The sequence below is a fragment of the Salmo salar genome, chromosome ssa14, assembly GCF_905237065.1.
Source record: "Salmo salar chromosome ssa14, Ssal_v3.1, whole genome shotgun sequence".
Taxonomy (NCBI): Eukaryota; Metazoa; Chordata; class Actinopteri; order Salmoniformes; family Salmonidae; genus Salmo; species Salmo salar.
In genome coordinates this window covers 25,542,092-25,554,432 of record NC_059455.1, presented here as the reverse complement: position 1 = coordinate 25,554,432, position 12,341 = coordinate 25,542,092, and the positions used below count along the sequence as shown (strand labels likewise).

General features: G+C 43.1%; 1 protein-coding gene across 7 annotated transcripts in view; it reads left to right on the top strand.

Annotated features, from left to right (window-relative positions):
- LOC106569223 (catenin delta-2) overlaps window positions 1–12,341 on the top strand; it is a 140,854-nt gene that overhangs the window by 12,157 nt on the left and 116,356 nt on the right. The gene's annotated exons all lie outside the window — the stretch shown is intronic.

Sequence of the window (12,341 nt, the reverse complement as noted above, 5' to 3'; positions counted from 1 at the left end):
TAAGCTATCTCATGAACTGATATAATGTATCCAAATGAGCAGACACCAAAGCCAATTGATTCATGAATTGTCCTACGTGCCCGTCCCCATACCCTACAATTCTGTATTTCTTTGTGACTAACTTGTATACAGGTAGACCAGAAAAGCCACATCCCTGATTGGAAGATGAGTGTCAACCCTGATTAGAAGCACCTGCTGCTCATCGGTTGATCCCTACAAATGCTTTTATGAATTAAAATAAAATGTTACCTACACACTGAAGAAGAATGTAAAGCCGAAACATCTGTGAAGAAAAAAATCTAATAATGAAGTAAGCTTTATGCAACTGTAACCGATGTGAAATGGCTAGTTAGTTAGCGGTGGTGTGCGCTAATAGCATTTCAATCAGTGACGTCACTCGCTCTGAGACTTGAAGTAGGGTTTCCCCTTGCGTTGCGCGATGGGTAACGATGCTTCGTGGGTGTCAGTTGTTGATGTGTGCAAGGGTCCCTGGTTCGAGCCCAGGTTGGGGCGAAGAGAGGGACGGAACCTACACTGTTACACAACATCTTTTTAAGTATGGTCCATTACGCCTTTTTGTTTGTAAAACAGTACAGTGAAATGCAAGCTCTTTCCCAACAATGCAGTATTCACTATTCAGTGTCAAGGTGAGAGAAAATAAAGGAAATAATCTAAAGTAATACTATAGGTCAGAAAACACACAAGAAATATGAAAAAAACATGAGAATGCAAGCTATATACAGGTCAGTGTCAGAACCATTATTACAATGTGCAGGGGTACAGGAGTTATGGTAGGTATGTACATGCAAACGGGTTAAAAAGTGACTGGTAGAAGGAAAAATAGTAACGGTAATAATAATCAATATAGCAGCAGCGTGTGTGCATCGTGATGAGTGTTTGTGTGAGTGTATGTGTGTGGCGTCAGTACGTAAGTGAGTGAGTGTGTGTGAGTGTATGCGTGGTGTGCAAGAGTGTTAGTATAGGTGTGTGTGGGTAGAGACCTGTAGTTTTGCTGTTCAGCAGCCTTATTGCTTGGGGAAAGAAGCTGTCTCTGAGCCTGTTGGTCCCAGACCCGATGTTCTGGTACCGCCTGCTGGAAGGTAGCAGAGAGAATATTCTATGGCTGGGGTGACTGGTGTCTTTGGCAATATTTCAGGCTTTCCTCAGATACTGCCTAGTATGAATGTCCTAAATGGCTTGGAGATCGCCCACAGTGATGTGCTGGCCGTCCACACCACCGTCTGTAGAGCATTGCGGTCACCGGCAGTGCAGTCGCCATACCAGGCGGTGATGCAACCAGTCAAGATGCTCTCGATGGTGCATCTGTACAAGTTCTTGAGGATCTGAGGGCCCATGCCAAATCCCTTCAGTTTATGACATCCAGCTCACAACAGCACATCAACATTAGATTGTTGTGGTATTGCTTTGAGATAAGGGTCTGTTTTACGCTACATATGTGAAAAAGAACATTCAAAGGAATCATGACAGTAACACAGAGCAGAGTGACTTTGGTGAGCGGAGCTGCATATCCATCAATAACAGGGTGGATTTTGAATGTGTCCCTGCTTCAAGGTCAGTTTATTTACTGTACAATGCAGTGCATGGCTGGAGTGTGTGTGGGGATGTGGCAGTGCTGTGGATGCTGCAACAGGGAGGTTAGCAGCTTTGTGCTTACCCCACTCCTACCCACTCTGACTCAGCCCTGAGGTCCGGTCTTCTATTTCCTGCTGTCCTGTCATCAGCTGACCAGCAGGGGTCATCTCTGGCAACGTTCTCTCCAACCACTTATGTAGGCACAGCCATGTCACTGATCACATTATCTCAACATGCAGATAGATGGGCATGGTGTTGTAATGTCCTATATTAAAGACGTTTATGCAAGATGGTTGATATGGGTTACAATGCATATCCTTTTTAGTAAGAGATCCAACATCCAACCAATGTAATGAACGTTGATTGGGTACTCTTCTGTTATCGTGATCATATGCAGGGACTCTGCTGCCACCACAGTCTCATGTAAAGTCAACATTCAGCAGGGAAGCTGAGCCTTGGGCTGGAGGAAAACCAGGCCATGCAGCTACTGTAGCTACTACTGGCTTCACATCCCCAACCTCACATTGGGTGATTTAAGCCCTTAACTGCTTCAATTTCAACATAGCCATGGGTTGGTTTGTTTCATTAATGCATGAACAGTCAGTGGTCGTGCTTGACCTGCTCTCTCTGGTGCAGAGTAGTAGTAGTAGTAGTAGTAGCAGCAGCAGCATTAGCAGTAGTAGTAGTAGTACAGTTGGTCAAGCAGTTAAAGCCTTGGAGCACTAGCTAACCCTCCAGCATCATCATCACTGGAGCAGACAGTATTTACAGGAACTCAGCTTATGCATGACCTTAGGTGTGCACCACCCATGAGGCACTTTAGCACACTCTGTCATAATGGGGCCCAGGTTCTTTCACAGCACCTTGGATGCCTAAGTGATTGAGATGGAGTGAAGTTATTTTTGAGGACATACGTAAGCCATAAAAAAATATTCATGCTACAATACAGTCCATAACACCGAATTGCTATTAGATTGTCGTATCTTTGCCTCTTAACTTTTATTTTGTAATTGCTGCTGGTCTTGTCATGCAGCGCTCTCTTGAAAAAGAGACATTGGTCTCAAAAAGAGAAATTGGTCTCAAATAAAATCAAATTTTAGTTGTCACATGCCCCAAATACAACACAACACAATACTTACAGTGAAATGCTTACTTACAAGTCCTTAACCAACAATGCAGTTTTAAGAAAATCCCTAAAAAAGCAAGAGATAAGAATATCAAATAATTAAAGAGCAGCAGTAAATAACAATAGCGGGGCTATATACAGGGGTTACCGGCACAGAGTCAATGTGTCAATGTGCGGGGGGCACCGGTGTCAAGGTAATTGAGGTAATTATGTGCATGTACAGTCGTGGCCAAAAGTTTTGAGAATGACTCAAATATTAATTTTCACAAAGTCTGCTGCCTCAGTGTCTTTAGATATTTTTGTCAGATCTTACTATGGAATACTGAAGTATAATTACAAGCATTTCATAAGTGTCAAAGGCTTTTATTGACAATTACATGAAGTTGGTGCAAAGAGTCAATGTTTGCAGTGTTGACCTTTCTTTTTCAAGATCTCTGCAATCCACCCTGGCATGCTGTCAATTAACTTCCGGGCCACATCCTGACTGATGGCAGCCCATTCTTGCATAATCAATGCTTGGAGTTTGTCAGAATCTGTGGGTTTTTGTTTTTCCACTCGCCTTTTGAGGATTGACCACAAGTTCTCAATGGGATTAAGGTCTGGGGAGTTTCCTGGCCATGGACCCAAAATATTGATGTTTTGTTCCCCGAGCCACTTAGTTATCACTTTTGCCTTGTGGCAACGTGCTCCATCATGCTGGAAAAGGCATTGTTCGTCACCAAACTGTTCCTGGATGGTTGGGAGAAGTTGCTCTCGGAGGATGTGTTGGTACCATTCTTTATTCATGGCTGTATTCTTAGGCAAAATTGTGAGTGAGCCCACTCCCTTAGCTGAGAAGCAACCCCACACATGAATGGTCTCAGGATGCTTTACTGTTGGCATGAGACAGGACGGATGGTAGCGCTCACCTTGTCTTCTCCGAACAAGCTTTTTTCCAGATGCCTCAAACAATCGGAAAGGGGATTCATCAGAGAAAATTACTTTACCCAGTCTTCTGCAGTCCAATCCCTGTACCTTTTGCAGAATATCAGTCTGTCCCTGATGTTTTTCCTGGAGAGAAGTGGCTTCTTTGCTGCCCTTCTTGACACCAGGCCATCCTCCAAAAGTCTTCGCCTCACTGTGCATGCAGATGCACTCACACCTGCCTTCTGCCATTCCTGAGCAAGCTCTGTACTGGTGGTGCCCCGACCCCGCAGCTGAATCAACTTTAGGAGACGGTCCTGGCACTTGCTGGACTTTCTTGGGCGCCCTGAAGCCTTCTTCACAACAATTGAACCGCTCTCCTTGAAGTTCTTGATGATACGATAAATGGTTGATTTAGGTGCAATCTTACTGGCAGCTATATCCTTGCCTATGAAGCCCTTTTTGTGCAAAGCAATGATGATGGCATGTGTTTCCTTGCAGGAAACCATGGTTGACAGAGGAAGAACAATGATTCCAAGCACCACCCTCCTTTTGAAGCTTCCAGTCTGTTATTCGAACTCAATCAGCATGACAGAGTGATCTCCAGCCTTGTCCTCGTCAACACTCACACCTGTGTTAATGAGAGAATCACTGACATGATGTCAGCTGGTCCTTTTGTGGCAGGGCTGAAATGCAGTGGAAATGTTTTTGGGGGATTCAGTTCATTTGCATGGCAAAGAGGGACTTTGCAATGAATTGCAATTCATCTGATCACTCTTCATAACATTCTGGAGTATATGCAAATTGCCATCATACAAATTGAGGCAGCAGACTTTGTGAAAATGTATATTTGAGTTATTCTCAAAACCTTTGGCAACGACTGTAGGTAGAGTTATTAAAGTTGCTATGCATAGATAATAACAGAGAATAGCAGCAGTGTAGGGGGTGAGGGGGCAATGGAAATAGTCTCGGTAGCCATTTGATTAGCTGTTCAGGAGTCTTATGGCTTGGGCATAAAAGCTGTTTAGAAGCCTCTTGGACCTAGACTTGGCGCTCCAGTACCGCTTGCCCTGCGGTAGCAGAGAGAACAGTCTATGACTAGGGTGGCTGGAGTCTTTGACAATTTTTAGGGCCTTCTTCTGACACCGCCTGGTATAGAGGTCCTGGATGGCAGGAAGCTTGGCCCAGGTGATGTACTGGGCCGTTTGCACTACCCAATGTAGTGCCTTGCTGTCGGAGGCCGAGCCGTTGCCATACCAAGCAGTGATGCAACCCATCAGGATGCTTTCGTTGGTGCAGCTGTAAAACCTTTTGAGGATCTGAGGACCCATGCCAAATCTTTTCAGTCTCCTGAGGGGGAATAGGTTTTGTCGTGCCCTCTTCACGACTGTCTTGGTGGCTTGGACCACGTTAGTTTGTTAATGATGTGGACGCCAAGGAACTTGAAGCTCTCAACCTGCTCCACTACAGCCCCGTCGATGAGAATGGGGGTATGCTTGGTCCTCCTTTTCCTGTAGTCCACAATCATCTCGTTTGTCTTGATCACATTGAGGGATAGGTTGTTGTCCTTGCACCACACGGTCAGGTCTCAGTCCTCCTCCCTATAGGCTGTCTCATCTTTGTAGGTGATCAGGCCTACCACTGTTGTGTCATCAGCAAACTTAATGATGGTGTTGGAGTCGTGCCTGGCCGTGCAGTCATGAGTGAACAGGGAGTACAGGAGGGGACTGAGCACGCACCCCTGAGGGGCTCCCGTGTTGAGGATCAGCGTGGCGGATGTGTTGTTACCTACCCTTACCACCTGGGGGCGGCCCGTCAGGAAGTCCAGGATCCAGTTGCAGAGGGAGGTGTTCAGTCCAAGGGTCCTTAGCTTAGTGATGACCTTTGAGGGCACTATGGTGTTGAACGCTGAGCTGTAGTCAATGAATTGCATTCTCACATAGGTGTTCATTTTGTCCAGGTGGGAAAGAGCAGTGTGGAGTGCAATAGAAATTGCATCATCTGTAGATCTGTTGGGGCGGTATGCAAATTGGAGTGGGTCTAGGGTTTCTGGGATAATGGTGTTGATGTGAGCCATGACCAGCCTTTCAAAGCATTTCATTGCTACGGGTCGGTAGTCATTTAGGCAGGTTACCTTAGTGTTCTTGGGCACAGGGACTATGGTGGTCTGCTTGAAACATGTTGGTATGACAGACTCAGACAGAGAGAGTTTGAAAATGTCAGTGAAGACACTTGTCAGTTGATCAGCGCATGCTCGGAGTACATGTCCTGGTAATCCATCTGGCCCCGCGGCCTTGTGAATGTTGACCCGTTTTAAGGTCTTACTCACATCGGCTGCGGAGAGCGTGATCACACAGTCGTCCGGAACAGCTGATGTCTCATACATGTTTCAGTGTTACTTGCCTCGAAGCGAGCATGGAAGTTATTTAGCTCGTCTGGTAGGCTCGTGTTACTGGGCAGCTCTCGGCTGTGCTTCCCTTTGTAGTCTGTAATAGTTTGCAAGCCCTGCCACATCCGACGAGCGTCGGAGCCGATGTGGTACGATTCTTAGATCTTAGTCCTGTATTGACGCTTTGCCTGTTTGATGGTTTGTCTCCCTGCCGAAATCAAAATTAAACAATGATTAAGGTAGTAAATTGAAGAAACAGGTGTTTTAATTAAACTATGAAGAGATTGATTGAATTGTTTGGCAATGTCAGCTAGCTTTTCTATAATGTATGTGTTGTTCCATTTAAAATTCTGTTTGCTTAATGAAATTAGCCAGTCAATTAATTGAAGCAGACACTGGCATTCTATTGAGGGGAAAAAGATGCACTCCAACCTAATCAGCACAGAGTTTGTAAGAGAACATGTTAATAAGCACTGGGGCTTGCTTTATCACAGCAAGTCCCACATAATTACACTTTTTCATTGGTGAGAACATTATTCCAGGAGCTTTTTAATTGCTTCAGCTTGTGCTGATGTTTTCTCTGGTCCGTTTACATTTGGGCTGTGGAGGCCTATGGTGTGTAGTCCATCTTTACAAACCTAACCTATCAACATGCAGACCTTGTAAGATCAAATAAAATAAAATTGTATTGGTCACATACACGTGTTTAGCAGACGCTATTGCGGGTGTAGCGAAATGCTTGTGTTTCTAGCTCCAACAGTGCAGTAATATCGAACAAGTAATATCTAACAATTTCACAACAATACACACAAATCTAAGTAAAGGAATGGAATTAACAATATATAAATATATGGGCGAGCAATGTCAGCGCGGCATAGACGAAGATATACATATGATGAGTAATGCAAAATATGTAAACATGATTAAAATGACTAGTGTTCCATTTATTAAAGTGGCCAGTGATGTCAAGTCTATGTATATACGCAGCAGCCTCTAACGTGCTAGTGATGGCAGTTTTTCAGTCTCTCGGTCCCAGCTTTGATGCACCTGTGCTGACCTCGCCTTCAAATCATATTTTATTGGTCACATACACATGGTTAGTAGATGTTAATGTGAGTGTAGTGAAATGTTTGTGGTTCTAGTTCCGACCATGCAGTAATATCTAACAAGTAATCTAACAATTTCACAACAACTACCTTATACACACAAGTGTAAAGGAATGAATACGAATATGTACATATAAATATATGGATGAGCAATGGCCAAATGGCATAGGCAAGATGCAGTAAATGGTATAGAGTGCAGTATATACATATGAGATGAGTAATGTAGGGTATGTAAACATTATATAAAGTGGCATTGTTTAAGTGATTAGTGATACATTTATTACATCAAATTTTTTATTATTAAAGTGGCTAGAGATTTGAGTCAGTATGTTGGCAGCAGCCACTTAATGTTAGGGATGGCTGTTTAACAGTCTGATGGCCTTGAGATAGAAGCTGTTTTTTAGTCTCTCGGTTCCAGATTTGATGCACCTGTACTGACCTCACCTTCTGGATGATAGCGGGGTGAACAGGCAGTGGCTCGGGTGATTGTTGTCCTTGATGATCTTTTTGGCCTTCCTGTGACATCGGGTGGTGTAGGTGTCCTGGAGGGCAGGTATTTTGCCCACAGTGATTCGTTGTGCAGACCTCACTACCCTATGTAGAGCCTTACGGTTATGGGCGGGGCAGTTGCCTTACCAGGCGGTGATACAGCCCGACAGGAAGCTCTCGATTGAGCATCTGTAAAAGTTTGAGTGTTTTCGGTGACAAGCCAAATTTCTTCAGCCTCCTAAGGTTGAAGAGGCGCTGTTGCGCCTTCTTCACCACGCTGTCTGTGTGGGTGGACCATTTCAGTTTGTCCGTGATGTGTTTGCTGATGAACTTAAAACGTTCCACCTTCTCCACTACTGTCCCGTCGATGTGGATAGTGCGGTGCTCCCTGTGCACTTTCCTGAAGTCCACGATCATCTCCTTTGTTTCGTTAACGTTGAGTGAGAGGTTATTTTCCTGGCACCACACTCCCAGAGCCCTCACCTCCTCCCTGTAGGCTGTCTCGTCATTGTTGGTAATCAAGCTTACTACTGTTGTGTTGTCTGCAAACTTGATGATTGAGTTGGAGACGTGCTTGGCCACGCAGTCATGGGTGAACAGGGAGTACAGGAGCGGGCTGAGCACGCACCCTTGTGGGGCCCCAGTGTTGAGGATCAATGAAGTGGAGGTGTTGTTTCCTACCTTCACCACCTGCGGGACACACTATTCAACAGCCAGTGAAATAGCAGAGTGCCAAATTCAAAACAACAAAAATCTCATAATTAAAATGTCTTACACATACAAGTATTATACACCATTTTAAAGATAAGACTCTCGTTAATCCAACCACATTGTTCGATTTCAAAAAGGCTTTACGGCGAAAGCATAACATTAGATTATGTTAGGACATCAACTTCACAAGAAAAACCACACAGCTATTTTCCAAGCAAGGAGAGGCATCACAAAAAAACAGAAATACAGCTAAAATGAATCACTAACCTTTGACGATCTTCATCAGATGACACTCCCAGGACTCAATGTTATACAATACATGTATGTTTTGTTCGATAAAGTTCATATTTATATCCAAAAACCCCATTTTACATTGGCGCGTGATGTTCAGAAAATGTATTTCCTCCCAAAACTTCCGGTGAATGAGCACATCAATTTACAAAAATACTCATTATAAATGTTGATAAACTTTACACCAGTTATTGAAAGAATTATAGATACACTTATCCTTAATGCAACCGCTGTGTCAGATTTCAAAATAGCTTTACCGCGAAAGCACATTGTTCAATACTCTGAGTACAGAGCTCAGCCATCAAAGCAAGCTATACAGTTACCCGCCAAGTTCTGGAGTAAAAAAAAGTCCGAAATAGTATTATAAATCTTCACTTACCTTTGGTGATCTTCGTCGGAATGCACTCCCAGGACTCCCACTTCCACAAGAAATGTTCGTTTTGTTCGATAAACTCCATATTTATGTCCTCATTTTTGTTCGCGCGTTCAGTGGAGTTATCCAAATGCGCCATGCTCGCACATTTTGTTGAGACGAAAAGTCCAAAAAGTTATACTACAGTTTGTAGAAACATGTCAAACGATGTATAGCATCAATCTTTAGGATGTTTTTATCATACATCTTCGATAATATTCCAACCGGACAAATCCTTTGTCTTCAGAAAGGAAAAACAAAGCACCTCCCGCTGACGGCCACGCACATGAATGATCTAATGGCACTCAGCCAGACACCTGGTTGAAATGACTGTCATTCCCTTCCAGTTCACAGTAGAAGCCTGTAACAAAATGCAAAATGACCCCTAAGTCACTGTAGTTTGAATAGGGAATTCATTGAAAAAACTACAAGCCTCAGATTTTCAACTTCCTGGTTGGATTTTTCTCAGGGTTTTGCCTGCCATATGAGTTCTGTTATACTCACAGACATCATTCAAACAGTTTTAGAAACTTCAGAGTGTTTTCTATCCACATCTACTAATTATATGCATATCCTACCTTCTGGGTCTGGGTAGCAGGCAGTTTACTACGGGCACACTTTTCATCCGGACATCAAAATACTGCCCCATACCCTAGAGAGGTTTTAATGATGAGCTTGATGATGACAGAGGTGAGTGCTATGGGGCCATAGTCATATTGTTCAGTTACCTTTGCTTTCTTGGGTACAGGAACAATGGTGGCCATCTTGAAGCATGTGTGGACAGCAGACTGGGATAGGGAGAGATTGAATATGTCTGTAAACACACCAGCCAACTGGTCTGCACATGCTCCGAGGACGTGGCTAGGGAAGACGTCTGGGCCGGCAACCTTGCGAGGGTTAACACGTTTAAATGTTTTACTCACAGTCCTTGGTAGTGGGCCGCGTCGGTGCCACTGTGTTTTCCTCAAAGCGGGCGAAGGTGTTTAGCTTGTCCGGAAGCTTGACGTCTGTCTTGGCTATGTGGCTGGTTGTCCTTTTGTAGTCCGTGATTGTCTGTAGAGCCTGCCACATATGTCTCGTGTCCGAGCCGTTGAATTGCGACTCCACCTAGTCTCTATTCTGACGTTTTGCCTGTTTGATTGCCTTGCGGAGTGAATAAATATACTATTTGTATTCTGCCATATTCCCAGTCACCTTGCCATGGTTAAATGCGGTGGTTCGCGCTTTCAGTTCCGTGCGAATGCTGCCATCTATCCACGGTTTCTGGTTAGGGTAGGTTTTAATAGTCACAGTGGGTGCGACATCTCCTATACACTTCCTGATGAACTCAGTCACCGTTTCAGTGTATTCGTTTAAATTATTTTCGCAAGCTACCAGGAACAGTGTAGTGTATAACCTGTATTCTAGTCTATTATACTGTATCTTAGTCTATGCCGCTCTGACATTGCTTGTCCATACATTTATATATTCTTCATTTCATTCCTTTACTTAGATTTGTGTGTTTTGGATATTAGATATTACTGCACTGTCTGAGCTAGAAACATAAGCATTTTGCTACACCCGCAATAACATCTGCTAAACATGTGTATGTGACCAATATAATTTGATTTGAAATATCACAACATACTCTGAACCAACTATATTAATTTGGGGACACGTCGAAAAGCATTAAACATGTATGGCAATTTAGCTAGCTAGCTTGCTGTTGCTAGCTAATTTGTCCTGGGATAGAAACATTGGGTTGTTATTTTACCTGAAATGCACAAGGTCCTCTACTCTGAGAATTAATCCACAGATAAAAGAGTAAACTGAGTATTGTTTCTTGTAATCTCTCCTCCTTCAGGCTTCTTCTACCTCTTTGGACTTTATATGGCAGTTGGCAAGCAACTTTAAGGTGCATTACCACCACCAACTGGACTGGAGTGTGGACCTCAGTTCATCTTTCAATCACCCACGTGGGTATATGCTCCTAAAAACCAATGAGGAGATGGGAGAGGTGGGACTTAGAACCAAGTTCTATTTTAGCGCCTGGCTACGCTGACGCTCGTTGATGTGCGTGAGAAGAATGGGTGCAATGATTGAATGACGTACTGTATGTGTACATTTATTTTGCAACGCTCGCGCAGGCGACTCGAGCGGTGTGGTCTGCATGTTAGCTGTCCATTACTGTCCATAATTTTATTTTTACTTAAATGGGCCTCCTTTGACATCTTGACAGGAGCCTTTTGATGTTAATGAACTTGTGATAGACTCTTAATGTCGGAAGTCTGTATTGAAAGTATTAAGCAAAGTGAAAGTGTTTAGACAGATCCATGGATGACTACCAATGCAAAATAAATTGTGCGGTAAGTTTTAATGAGACAGCAGGGGACACTTTTTCAAATACACTCCATAAGCATAAATCCTTTGTGATCATTTACAGAGTTTAAGTTTGGATTTTACGGTCTGAAGCAGTGGGAATTGGTATTAATCTTTGTTTGCTTTGTATTAACGGCGATACAGTACATTGTCAAATGTTCCTTTGACTAACAACTTTGGAACTTACGATCAATACTGCTTTACTTTGTGCAGAAAGAAGTAAAAGAAATGGAATGAGTTGGACAACAGTATTGTGATGACTACACATTGTATACAGATATGCTGATGCCTTTTTCAAAGCATTGTTGATAAGAGTATAAAGCAATTAGGTTTATTCTTGATGTTTCCTTACAGATTGTATCAACCAGAGGCAGATTCATATTTTAAGATTACGTCAACATAAAAAGATGGCCCTAATTCATCCGTACCCTCACTTCCTGTCTATATGCACTGACACAGATGTTGCTGGGCTGCTACTGGTGAAGCTGCTTTGTACAGGTCAATTCTTAGGAACTGGTGACAGGCTGGAAGTTCGACCTAGAATTGACTGCGGCATCTTCATTTAAGGGCTTTTGATACTAACAGTGGTTAGTTGACATATTGACTTAATAGTAATAATAATATATAATCAATTTTAATACTTCCTTACAACACATTCTGTCTGCACAGATGGCAAAATAGAGCATCTGGTTGGGATATGGAAAATGTTTCATTTTGTTTTCACTATTTACAAAAATAACTCAATTTGGATAATCCTATTGTAATTCCTAAAATTCCTTGCTATGAAAGTCATAGTGTAGCACTAAATGCTGCTAAATGACTTAAATGTAATGTAAATGTAAATGCTAGTATGTAACTGAGGCAGAGCTCCATGCTAATGAAAGATGAGGATGACATTAGATGTGGTGACCCTGGAGGGAGGAAACAGTGGCAAGTGAAGACATTCCTCAGATAAGTGACCAG